Genomic DNA, 12,589 nt, shown 5'->3' with positions numbered 1-12,589 from the left:
TTTGACCCTCTGGACAAGCTGTCCAGCAACTCTTTTGATGTTTGGAACCTGTCTTTGGAGTGCTCCGGGCCTGCCAGATAACAGCTGTTGCGATGTCGATGTCTGCTGTGGATGCTCCTCATCTGAGCTATTGGAAGCAGCACCCTCTTCCCCCAATGGATGCCAATCTGGGTCAACAACTGGGTCATCCATCACCTCCTCTTCTATGTCATGTGCACCTTCCTCTGTGTCACCGTGTATGGTGGTATAGTGTGCGGGAAGGGGCACCTGAGTCTCATCAGGGTCAGAATCTGGCTCTGTACACTGCGAGGACAATGTAGTGCTCTGAGTGAATGTACCAGCAGAATCATCCATCAGCGGCTGTGGATCAGTGCACTCCATGTCAGATTCATCTTGGCCTGGGTAATTCACCATTTCACTTGATAATCCAGGCATGGTATGTGAAAACAGCTCCATGGAGTAATCAGTAGTATGGCCTGCGTCATCCTTCAATCTTGGTTGGGGTGAAGGACACAAGGAAAGGTGTGGTTCATGAACATGAGCCTCCAATGACGACTCAGTGCTTTTACTTTTTACAACTGAAGAAGAGGAGGCGATAGAGCTGGAGGCTGAGTCAGCATTGTAAGACAAAACTTTTTCCTGATGCTCTGGCTTTAAAAGCGGTTTGCCAACTCCTAGAAAACTAAGCGTTCGAGGCCTTATGTAGCCAGACGATGACGCAGGGTCAGCACCTCCTGCATTCGGTCCTATTTTGCTCTTGCCACTACCATCAGATCCACCACCAACACCATCATTACCAGCTGCCAACCCCCGCCCAATTCCACGGCCTCTTCCACCAGCCTTCCTCATTTTTGGTAGAAATGTAGACAAAATCCAACAAACTATATAGTAATGTAAAACAAGGTACAAGGTGTCTATAGGACAGGGGAGATTTTGAATATCTGCACACACTTTTGGACACTGGACACTTTTGGATTGTGTGAGGCCCACTGATATCTCAGCGCTATGTGACAGGCTCGATGGCACTGCTGTGACAAAAGTGACTAGAGGATAAGGGAGATTTTGAATATCTGCACACACTTTTGGACAGTGGACACTTTTGGATTGTGTGAGGCCCACTGTTATCTCAGCGCTATGTGACAGGCTCGATGGCACTGCTGTGACCTAAGTGACTAGAGGATAAGGGAGATTTTGAATATCTGCACACACTTTTGGACTCTGGACACTTTTGGATTGTGTGAGGCCCACTGATATCTCAGCGCTATGTGAAAGGCTCGATGGCACTGCTGTGACCTAAGTGACTAGAGGATAAGGGAGATTTTGAATATCTGCACACACTTTTGGACACTGGACACTTTTGGATTGTGTGAGGCCCACTGATATCTGAGCGCTATGTGACAGGCTCGATGGCACTGCTGTGACAAAAGTGACTAGAGGATAAGGGAGATTTTGAATATCTGCACACACTTTTGGACACTGGACACTTTTGGATTGTGTGAGGCCCACTGATATCTGAGCGCTATGTGACAGGCTCGATGGCACTGCTGTGACAAAAGTGACTAGAGGATAAGGGAGATTTTGAATATCTGCACACACTTTTGGACACTGGACACTTTTGGATTGTGTGAGGCCCACTGATATCTCAGCGCTATGTGACATGCTCGATGGCACTGCTGTGACCTAAGTGACTAGAGGATAAGGGAGATTTTGAATATCTGCACACACTTTTGGACACTGGACACTTTTGGATTGTGTGAGGCCCACTGATATCTCAGCGCTATGTGACAGGCTCGATGGCACTGCTGTGACCTAAGTGACTAGAGGATAAGGGAGATTTTGAATATCTGCACACACTTTTGGACACTGGACACTTTTGGATTGTGTGAGGCCCACTGATATCTGAGCGCTATGTGACAGGCTCGATGGCACTGCTGTGACAAAAGTGACTAGAGGATAAGGGAGATTTTGAATATCTGCACACACTTTTGGACAGTGGACACTTTTGGATTGTGTGAGGCCCACTGTTATCTCAGCACTATGTGACAGGCTCGATGGCACTGCTGTGACCTAAGTGACTAGAGGATAAGGGAGATTTTGAATATCTGCACACACTTTTGGACACTGGACACTTTTGGATTGTGTGAGGCCCACTGATATCTCAGCGCTATGTGACAGGCTCGATGGCACTGCTGTGACAAAAGTGACTAGAGGATAAGGGAGATTTTGAATATCTGCACACACTTTTGGACACTGGACACTTTTGGATTGTGTGAGGCCCACTGATATCTCAGCGCTATGTGACAGGCTCGATGGCACTGCTGTGACAAAAGTGACTAGAGGATAAGGGAGATTTTGAATATCTGCACACACTTTTGGACAGTGGACACTTTTGGATTGTGTGAGGCCCACTGATATCTCAGCGCTATGTTACAGGCTCGATGGCACTGCTGTGACAAAAGTGACTAGAGGATAAGGGAGATTTTGAATATCTGCACACACTTTTGGACACTGGACACTTTTGGATTGTGTGAGGCCCACTGATATCTCAGCGCTATGTGACAGGCTCGATGGCACTGCTGTGACAAAAGTGACTAGAGGATAAGGGAGATTTTGAATATCTGCACACACTTTTGGACACTGGACACTTTTGGATTGTGTGAGGCCCACTGATATCTCAGCGCTATGTTACAGGCTCGATGGCACTGCTGTGACAAAAGTGACTAGAGGATAAGGGAGATTTTGAATATCTGCACACACTTTTGGACACTGGACACTTTTGGATTGTGTGAGGCCCAATGAATATCTGAGCGCTATGTGACAGGCTCGATGGCACAGCTGTGACCAAAGTGACTAGAGGATAAGGGAGATTGGATTGCTTTTAAAAAAGCAGTTTGCGGAGCAGTGGGTAAACAGCAATGCCAGCCTGTCAGGAAGCCTTAGAAGGCAGCCCAACAACCAACACCACTGATACACCACTATATAGCCTCCCCTTGCACTGCACACACAGTGACTGGTGTGTTGTGCAGGCCAAATCGCTAGCAGCAGAAGCAGTTTTTTTGTCTTCTTCCCTGCCTAACGCTCTCCCTACAGAATCAGCAGCAACCTCTCACTATGCTAAGATCGGCAGAAGTAAGATGGCGGTCGGCGTGCACGCCCTTTTATACCCCCTGTGACGCCCACCAAAGCAAGCCAATCACTTGCATGCCCTTCTGAAAGATGGTGGTGACCCGTGCCTATGTCATCACGTTGCCCACAGTGTCCGTGGATCCTGATTGGCTGAAAAAGAGCGCAAAACAAACTTTTGAAACGCGACTTTGGCGCGTAAGTCGCCGACCTCGTGGCCGACCTCATCCTAGGGTCGGGTTTCGTTTCATGAAACCCGACTTTGCCAAAAGTCGGCGACTTTTGAATTTTTTCGACCCGTTTCGCTCAACTCTAGTCATGGGTCTTCCAGCAGGACAATGACCCAAAACACACTTTAAAAAGCACTAGAAAATGGTTTGAGAGAAAGCACTGGAGACTTCTAAGGTGGCCAGCAATGAGTACAGACCTGAATCCCATAGAACACCTGTGGAGAGATCTAAAAATGGCAGTTTGGAGAAGGCACCCTTCAAATATCAGGGACCAGGAGCAGTTTGCCAAAGAAGAATGGTCTAAAATTCTAGCAGAGCATTGTAAGAAACTCATTGATGGTTACCGGAAGCGGTTGGTCGCAGTTATTTTGGCTAAAGGTTGTGCAACCAAGTATTACGCTGAGGGTGCCAATACTTTTGTCTGGACCATTTTTGGAGTTTTGTGTGAATTGATCGATGTTTTGCTTTTTGCTTCATTCTCTTTTGTGGTTTTTCATTTAAGACAAATTAAATGAAGATAATAATACCAAAGAATTTGTGTTTGCAATCATTTTCAGGAAGAAACTGAGTATTATCTGACAGAATTGCAGGGGTGTCAATACTTTTGGCCACAACTGTGAAGAGAATTCAAAGCGATGTAAAATTAGCCAAAATTATCGGCGTGTGGTTTACCGATTTCCTCTTTTCAGCTGCAATGGACAAAATCCAGTGATCGTTGCGCTTGCGGAGACTCTTCACTTATCCCAGAAGGCACTGGGAATATGCAAATTCTCTCCTCAGGACTCTTCCTCTGGTTTACCGATTTCCTCTTTTCAGTTGCAACAGCCAAAATCCAGTGATCGTTGAGCTCGCGGAGACTCTTCACTTATCCCAGAAGGCACTGGGAATATGCAAATTCTCTCACGTGTGTGAGCTTGCCTCACTGTAGGGTCGCCACCAGGTTCACACTGTTATCGGACTTGGCCTTCCCTGGATGTAGGTTCAGCGGAGACAGCCATTGATCAAATTCAGCCTGGAGAGCTATCCACAACTCTTCAGCTGTATGACTGCTATATTCAAGGCATATCAATTTAAAGTCTGCCTGATTGCAGTGGGCTATGGCTGCACAGTATGGAGGTGATGGGGGTTCGCTATGCACTGTTGGAACGCGTCTCTCGTGAAGGCAGATGTTGAGGGCGCAGGTGGAGGCCTTAGAGGACAAAGAGAAGGCAGAAGCAGTGGAGGAAGTGTTAAATGTAAAGGTTTGTCCTGCAAACCTTGTGGATTCCAATACTTGTGGGACAGCACCTGTCCCCACAGCCACCAGAGTCACCCAGTGCCCAGTCAGTGAGATGTAATGCCCTTGGCCATGCTTATTCGTTCAAGTATCTGTGACAGACATTTTGTCAAGGAATGGGTGATGTTGTCTGTGATATTCTAGTGTAGCGCAGGCACAGCTTTCTTAGAAAAGTAATGGCAACTGGGTAATTGGTACTGAGGGACTGCAATGGCCACTAGCTTTCGGAAACCATATGTGTCCACAAGGCGGAAAGGCAGCATTTCTGTGGCCAACAAATTGGAGATGGTGGCGTTCAACCTCTTAGATTTGTCATGTGTAGGAGGAAACAATCTTTTCCGTGTCCACAACTGCAGAACCGTAGGCTGACTGCAGTGCTGTGAGAGGGCGGAGTATGATGAAACGGACAAACTGCTGTATCGTGAAAGAAGTGCAGGCAAAGATGTTACTGTGGATTGAGAAACTTGTGGTGTGATCTTTCTCTGAGATTGGTCAAAAAAAGCAGGCATGTCTGCTTCTGTTGCAGCTGGAGGCGGCCTCTCAGTCAGTGTAACTCAATCGGGTAAAGAACCCGAGGTTCTAGGATCAAAGACCTGCGTCTCAATAGTTGGCATGGTAACAGAGAAGGAGGAAGAAGCAGCAGATGCGATTGATGGGGCGGCTGATGGTTGTTGAGATCCGCTGGTCTGCATTTTTGCGCAGTGGGATTCCCACAGTAAAGCATTTTCATTGTGCATGTTAAGGTACATACACGTAGTAGTCAAATTATTGCACTTTTTACGTTGACTCATTTTTTTTGCAAAGTTTTCAGATTAGATGTGCTGGCTCATCCTTTGCAGTGTCAAAAAAGGTCCAGGCTAAGCAACCCTTGCCACCCCTGTGAGCTGCTGACCCGCAGACGTGCTGCTGGTCAGAGGCACAGCTGTGGCTGAGGATGCATCGCTCGTCATAGCTGCATCACTACATGCCTGCGACGGACAGCCCAACGTAACCTCCTCATCTTCCTCTTCACATGACCTACTCAGCTGTGTGCCTCTCTGTTCATACCAAATGGGATCTAACATCTCATCATCATCCTCTGTGTTATAACATTCCTCACCATTGGAGTCACCCTCCTCCTCTTCTTGCCCTGACAGCACAGTACAGTCCGCGTGAGCTTCAGATATCTGAGTCTCATCAGGATCACCTCCCCCAGGGGTTAACGTTTAATGACATGTTTTAGGATGTTGTACGGACCGTACTTCTTCCTGCTCTGAATCCAAGCTAAAAAAAATGTGGGCATAGGTGCAGATTTCCTCCTCTTGACTCTGCAAAGCTTTTGAGTACACTTCTGATGAACATGGCATAGAATGTGTGAACAACTCTTCAGACTCACCCATCTGTGGTTCCGTACAGTCAGTTGAACGGTTGGATAGTTGAGACGCGGGGGAAAGCTGTCATGGTTTACTAAGATGTCAGGTTAGGCGGTGTAAGAGTTAACATGGAAAGCCTCTCTGTGGATCTAGGGAGGGTTCTTATAGCCTCATCGTGGAGCCGTCCCCTGTCGTTTAAACTCTTAGCTGTGTGTGCCTGACCCTGTTCTGTCTGTGCTTCATGCCAATCGTTGTGTGTCTGCTTGGTGCTTGATCCGGTCCTGTCACGGTTAACGTCTCTTGTCTGCTGATTCTGTACCTTTTCTCCCACTCTGTGTATGACTAATGGCTACGTTCTGACTCCCCCTTTGAACATCCCTCCGGTACCTCGCTGCCCGCCCTGTGTATGACCTTTGGCTACGTTTTGACCTTCCTTTGAGTATCCCGTCTGTACCTCGCCGCCCGCCCCGTGTATGACCTTATTGCTTGCCTGACCTTTCTACTGTTCATTCCTCTGAGCCACTTCATTACAAGTATTGCTGTCGGCTCTGCAGGAGCTCGGTTGTAGACCCACCCCGCTCTCTGACGCGTGGTCATGTGATCACAGGTCCTGCAGGTACCGGGCGCTTCAGTATCGCTCCGCCCTCCCCGCAGGTCCTGGAGCTGGTCAATTCATATCCGTGCTATACTCCGGACCCTCACCGCTGTGGGTAAGAGTCCCTCATATACTTATGATTTGTGCCCTCGTCACCGGGGTGGCGGTGCTAGTAGTCTGTCCATGACAGAAGCAAGGGGAATTTGGGTGCCACATTTTGGACTGCACTGGGTGTGATGTTTAGGTGGAGGAAGAGGAGGAAGAGTACATGCTCTTTCTGGGCATCATCGACAAGGCGTATCACTGTGCATCTGCCAAAGAATGGTAGTGGTGTAGCCTGCCCTGTAACATAAGTTGTCAGTTGTCTTTGCATTGCATAGGACTTGATGTTGCTTCACTAGTGCTTTCACAAACATTACCACTTACCCCACGTACACCTTAAACACTAAGCCTATTTTCCCTTCCACTGCAGCCTCGCTTTTTCCCAGTCATGTTGCTCAGATAGTGTAGTAGGAGCACAGTATTAGCAATCAAAAATTAGATTTTAAACTCTGCACCAGCTCTGAAAACAGCTGAATTTCAGCGACAGTAAATTCAAAGTTGAAATATGGCGTGTTGTATCGTGTTAGTCACAGAAAAAATAATTGTTTGAGTGTGGATGAGGCATGTATGACAAAAAAGTTGTGCTACAAACAATTTTAAAGTTAGGTCCCTTACTGTATGACGTTAATAGAAGAATTTATTTTTTGGACCAAGGATCAGGCCTCTATAACACACTAGATGCTACAAACTATTTTTAAAGTCAGAACCCTTACTGTATGACGTTAATAACAGAAGAATTTTTTTGGGCCAAAGATGAGGCCTTTAGAACATACTAGATGTTACAAACTATTTTAAGTCAGGTCAATTTCTGTATGACTTTAATAACAGAAGATTTACATCTGAGGCTTAATTTCAACCAAAACAAATGACAAAGCGTGATACGGCGGGTTGTCTAACTGAAAAATTATAATTTGGTTTTAATGTGCCTTATGTCTGCAGACAGGTTCTTATCACCACCACAAAATGACAACGTGGGATACAGCAGGCTGTTTCACATTTAACAACAGAGAAAATTATAACTTTTTTCTAATGTGCCTTCGGTCTGCAGACAGTTTTATTTCACCACAGCACTAATTGACAAGGTGGGATACAGCAGTTTCTTTAATAATGTTTCACTAGCTACATGTGAATTAGAATGCTATACTTGTGTATGCAGCACAATAGAAGCAGTGCCCAACATGTGCCCTGCTGGCTTTCTTTGGCCTGTTTCACACTTCCATTTTTTGACGTCAGTCAAAATTCACCAATTTTTGAAAAAAACGGATCCGCCAAAAAAGTGGCGGATCCGTTTTTTTCCCCCATAGACTTACATTAGTGGTGGATCTTGACTGACGGTCATCCGTCCCACCCGTCTTTTGAGGGATCTGCCAAGATTTTAGCGTCTCCCGGGCGGATGAGAGGGACCCTGCAAAGTTTTTTGAAGTGCACATGCCCGGGAAGCATTTTAACCATGTAATGCCGTACCGGGAGCGGCGAAAAAATCTCTCTTTCTCTCTCTCTCTCTCCCAGACCGCGGTTCCTTTAACTTTTCCCTGCATGCCGACTCCAGCGGATCCGTCAAATACACGGATCCGGTGACATACGTTTGCCACACAACAGAGATGGATCTGTATTTAACGGCTCTGGTGGATTTAGCTGGCCGTCAAAATACGGAAATGTGAAACAGGCCTAAGTGCACCTCAGTATGGCCAAAAAAGAAAAAAAAGTGCTGGAAGGTAAATTTAACAGCCACACTGAACACTAGCTACCTACAGTATCTGACTGATATACCTGATATACAACCACATATCTAAGTAGCTGAAAAGTGGGATACAGCAGACTTTTTTACATTTAGCTACTGAAAAAATATTATTTAGTATGCTATACTTGTTCATGGAGCACAATAGAAACATTGCACAACACACTTGTAGGACATGTGCCCTGCTGGCTTTGTCTGTGACTGATATACAAGAGCCTAACTAAATAGCTGAAATCTTCCTGATAACATTGCCAGCATCAGGAGCAGCCTCTCTGTACTGTTACAGTGTCAAAATGGTGCTAAAACAAGATATCCGCTATTTACAGTATATGGAGAGGAACATGTGATTTCAGCAGCCAATGACACAAGCCGTTGTGTCAGGATATTGTGGGTGTTTCCTGCGCCCTGATTGGCTAGCCACAATGTGCACACATAAAATTAGGAAAAATATTACTGCTGTGCTTCCAAGAACACTGCGCCTCAGAGTTCTGAAAACCCTCTCCCCTCATCAAACACGTGCCAAACGCTCATGATACACCACCATTATCGTTGCTAAAGTGCTGGAAATATTTTTCTGGCAATGTAAATATTTTCCCACATTTTTACCAAATGTTACCAATCTTTACCTATTTTATAAAATTTTGCTCGGGTTTCTGATCACGAATCCGAATGCGCCATATTCGTGCCGAATTTATGTTTGGCCATCGTTTTCTGAACAAATTCACTCATCACTACTCTTAAGCAGAATGATGAAGTATCGAGGATAAGGGATTTCAGTGGGAATAAGTAACACATCTGAATGAGACTCACCCAAAAAACTGGCAGCATGGTGTGGAGACACACTGACTGCAACTATCGGGTATTTCGTGGTGTGTAAGGAGAAAACATGCGACCCACGATCAACTCCCAAAGACCTAAGTTGTAGACGTTTTTGAGAAAAAAAGTAAATGCTTTAGCTAAAATTAAACCTTAAAAACTGAGATTAAAACAGTAAAAATTAAATTAATTAGTGTCAGAGTATAATAATGGTGATAGTGTGAACATCCCATTTGATAAATAAATAAATGATTTTTAGTAAAAATCCAGTAAATAAAGTAACATTTCCCACATGTTTACTTTACATCAGCACAATTTGGGAACCAAAATTTTTTTGTTTGGAAGTTATAAGGGTTAAAAGTTGACCAGCGATTTCTCCTTTTTACAACACCATTTTATTTTTAGGGACCGCATCACATTTGAAGTCACTTTGAGGGGTCTATATGATCGAAAATACCAAAAAGTGACACCATTCTAAAAACTGCACCCCTCAAGGTGCTCAAAACCAGATTCAAGAAGTTTATTAACCCTTCAGATGCTTCACAGGAAGGTTTTGAATGTTTTAAAAAAAATGAACATTTAACTTTTTTCACAAAAATAATTACTTCAGGTTCAATTTTTTTATTTTACCAAGGGTAACAGGAGAAATTGGACAGCAAAAGTTATTGTGCAATTTGTCCTGAGTACCCTGATACCTGATATGTGGGGGGAACCACTGTTTGGGCGCATGGCAGAGCTCGGAAGGGAAGGAGCGCCGTTTGACTTTTTCACTGCAAAATTGGCTGGAATTCAGATCTAATGCCATGTCAAGTTTGGAGAGCTCCTGATGTGCCTAAACAGTGGATACCTCCCACATGTGACCCCATTTTAGAAACTAGACCCCCCAACGAACTTATCTAGATGTGTGGTGAGCACTTTGAACCCCCAAGGGCTTCACAGAAGTTTATAACGTACAGCCGTACAATTAAAAAATCATATTTTTTCCACAAAAATGATCTTTTCACCGCCAATTTTTATTTTCCCAAGAGTAACAGGACCCCAAACGTTATTGTGCAATTTATCCTGAGTACGCTGATACCCCATATGTGGGGGTAAACCACTATTTGGGCTCATGGCAGAGCTCGGAAGGGAAACAGCGCCATTTGACTTTTTTGGCTGGAATTGAGATCCGACGGCATGTTGCATTTGGAGAACACCTGATGTACCAAAACAGTGGAAACCCCCAATTCTAACTCCAACCCTAACCCCAACACACCCCTAACCCTAGCCCTAGCCCTAACCCTAATCCTAACCCTACCCTAACACTAACCCTAGCCCTAACCCTAGCCCTAATGGGAAAATGGAAATAAATACATTTTTTTATTTTATTATTTTCCCTAACTAAGGGGGTGATAACGGGGGGTTCGATTTACTATTTATGGTGGTTTTTATATTTGGCAGCTGTCGTACGCTAAAAGACGCTTTTTATTGTAAAAATAGTTTTTGCATCACCACATATTGAGAGCTATAATTTTTCCATATTTTGACCCACAGAGTCATGTGAGGTCTTATTTTTTGCAGGACGAGTTGACATTTTTATTGGTACCATTTTCGGGCACGTGACATTTTTTGATCGCTTTTTATTCCGATTTTTTGGGACGCAGAATGAACAAAAACCAGCGTTTCATTAATTTCTTTTTGAGGCGTGCGTTTACACCGTTCCGCGTGTGGTAAAATTGATAAAGCGGTTTTATTCTTTGGGTCAGTACGGTTACAGCGATACCTCATTTACCCTGCGCGCTTCTCTTCTATGTCGCCGGTACACTGCGATCATGTTTGATCGCAGTGTGCCGTGGGTTAATGTGTCGGGGGCGGTCCGTGACCGCCCCTGACACATGGTGCCGGGTGTCAGCTGTGATAATCAGCTGATGCGCGGCCGCGATCAGCAGCGCTTCCTCCGTGAGCGCCGCTGATCGCACTAGACGTACTATTCCGTCCTTGGGACTTAGGTCCCAGGTCACATGGACAGAATAGAACGCCTAATGTAGGAAAGGGGTTAATGACTAAAAAATGAACAAAGAATTTGGTCAGTGAAAGTTACTATAATGTGGCTTATAAAAAACCTCTGAAATTTCATTTAGCCCATATGGTTTCAAAGTATTCAATCTGTACATCCAATAGATTTCTTTCCTATTTAGTTGCTGTATTATATTGGGGGTGTTTATAGGGATATGTTCAATAGGGCTAATTTTCAAATCATTATAATTTTTATTATGAATGACAGTGCAATGTCTCGAGAGGCCTTGTAAAAGAAAGCCTCTCCTGATATTGTGTCTGTAGGAATTGAGTCCAAGGTGTAATGGTTGGGTAGTTCTACCCACATATTGCTTACTGCATTTACACTCAATAACATAAATCACAAGCATAAATCACAAATTTAGTTGTACAATTTAAGCATTGATTGATTGGAAAAATTTCCCTTGTAGCAGAAGAAACAAAGTTCGTTGCTCTATGATCAATGATATTACAACATAAACAATTTTTTAGTCCACATTTAGAAATCCCTTTACTTCTGATGTTCAATCTGGGATCATTCATATTCACAGGAGATTTCAGGAAGCTGGGAGCTATACAATGCTTTTTATAGTTGGAGCCCTACGAAATGTAATCCCGGGATTTCTAGGGAGAACTTTTCCCGAAACGAGATCATTTAATAAAATGTGCCAATTTTTCCAAATATCCACAATATTCCATTCACTCCAGACCTGTTACATGGGAGGACCTGATCAATGATCTGAAGAGAGCTGGGACCACAGTCTCAAACATTACCGTTACTAACACACTACGGCGTCATGGATTAAAATCCTGCAGGGCATACAAGGTCTCTCTGCTTGTGCCAGCACATGTTCTGGCCCGTTAAAATTTTGACCATCGGGATGATCCAGAGGAGGCATGGGAGAAGGTCATGTGGTCAGACCAAAATAGAACTTTTTTGGTATCAGCTGTGTTCGGAGTAAGAAGGATGAGTACAACCCCAAGAACACTGTCCTAACCATGAAGCATGGTGGGGGAAACATGGTAGAGGTGTTATTTTGCAAAGGGGACAGGACAACTGCACTGTATTGAAGGGAGGATGGATGGGGTCATGTATTGTGAGATTTTGGCCAACAACTTCCTTCCCTCAGTAAGAGCATTGAAGATGGATCATTGCTGGGTCTTACAGCATGACTATGACCTGATACACACAGCCAGGGTAACTGAGGAGTGGCTCCGTAAGAAGCATCTCAAGGTCCTGTAGTCACCTAGCCAATCTCCAGACCTGATCCCAATAGAAAATCTTTGGAGGGAGATGAAACTCAATGTTGCCCAGTGACAGCC

The sequence above is a fragment of the Dendrobates tinctorius genome, unplaced genomic scaffold (genome assembly GCF_039654945.1).
Source record: "Dendrobates tinctorius isolate UK_male_01 unplaced genomic scaffold, ASM3965494v1 ptg000114l, whole genome shotgun sequence".
NCBI classification, from domain to species: Eukaryota; Metazoa; Chordata; class Amphibia; order Anura; family Dendrobatidae; genus Dendrobates; species Dendrobates tinctorius.
This window is presented reverse-complemented; position numbering follows the sequence as displayed.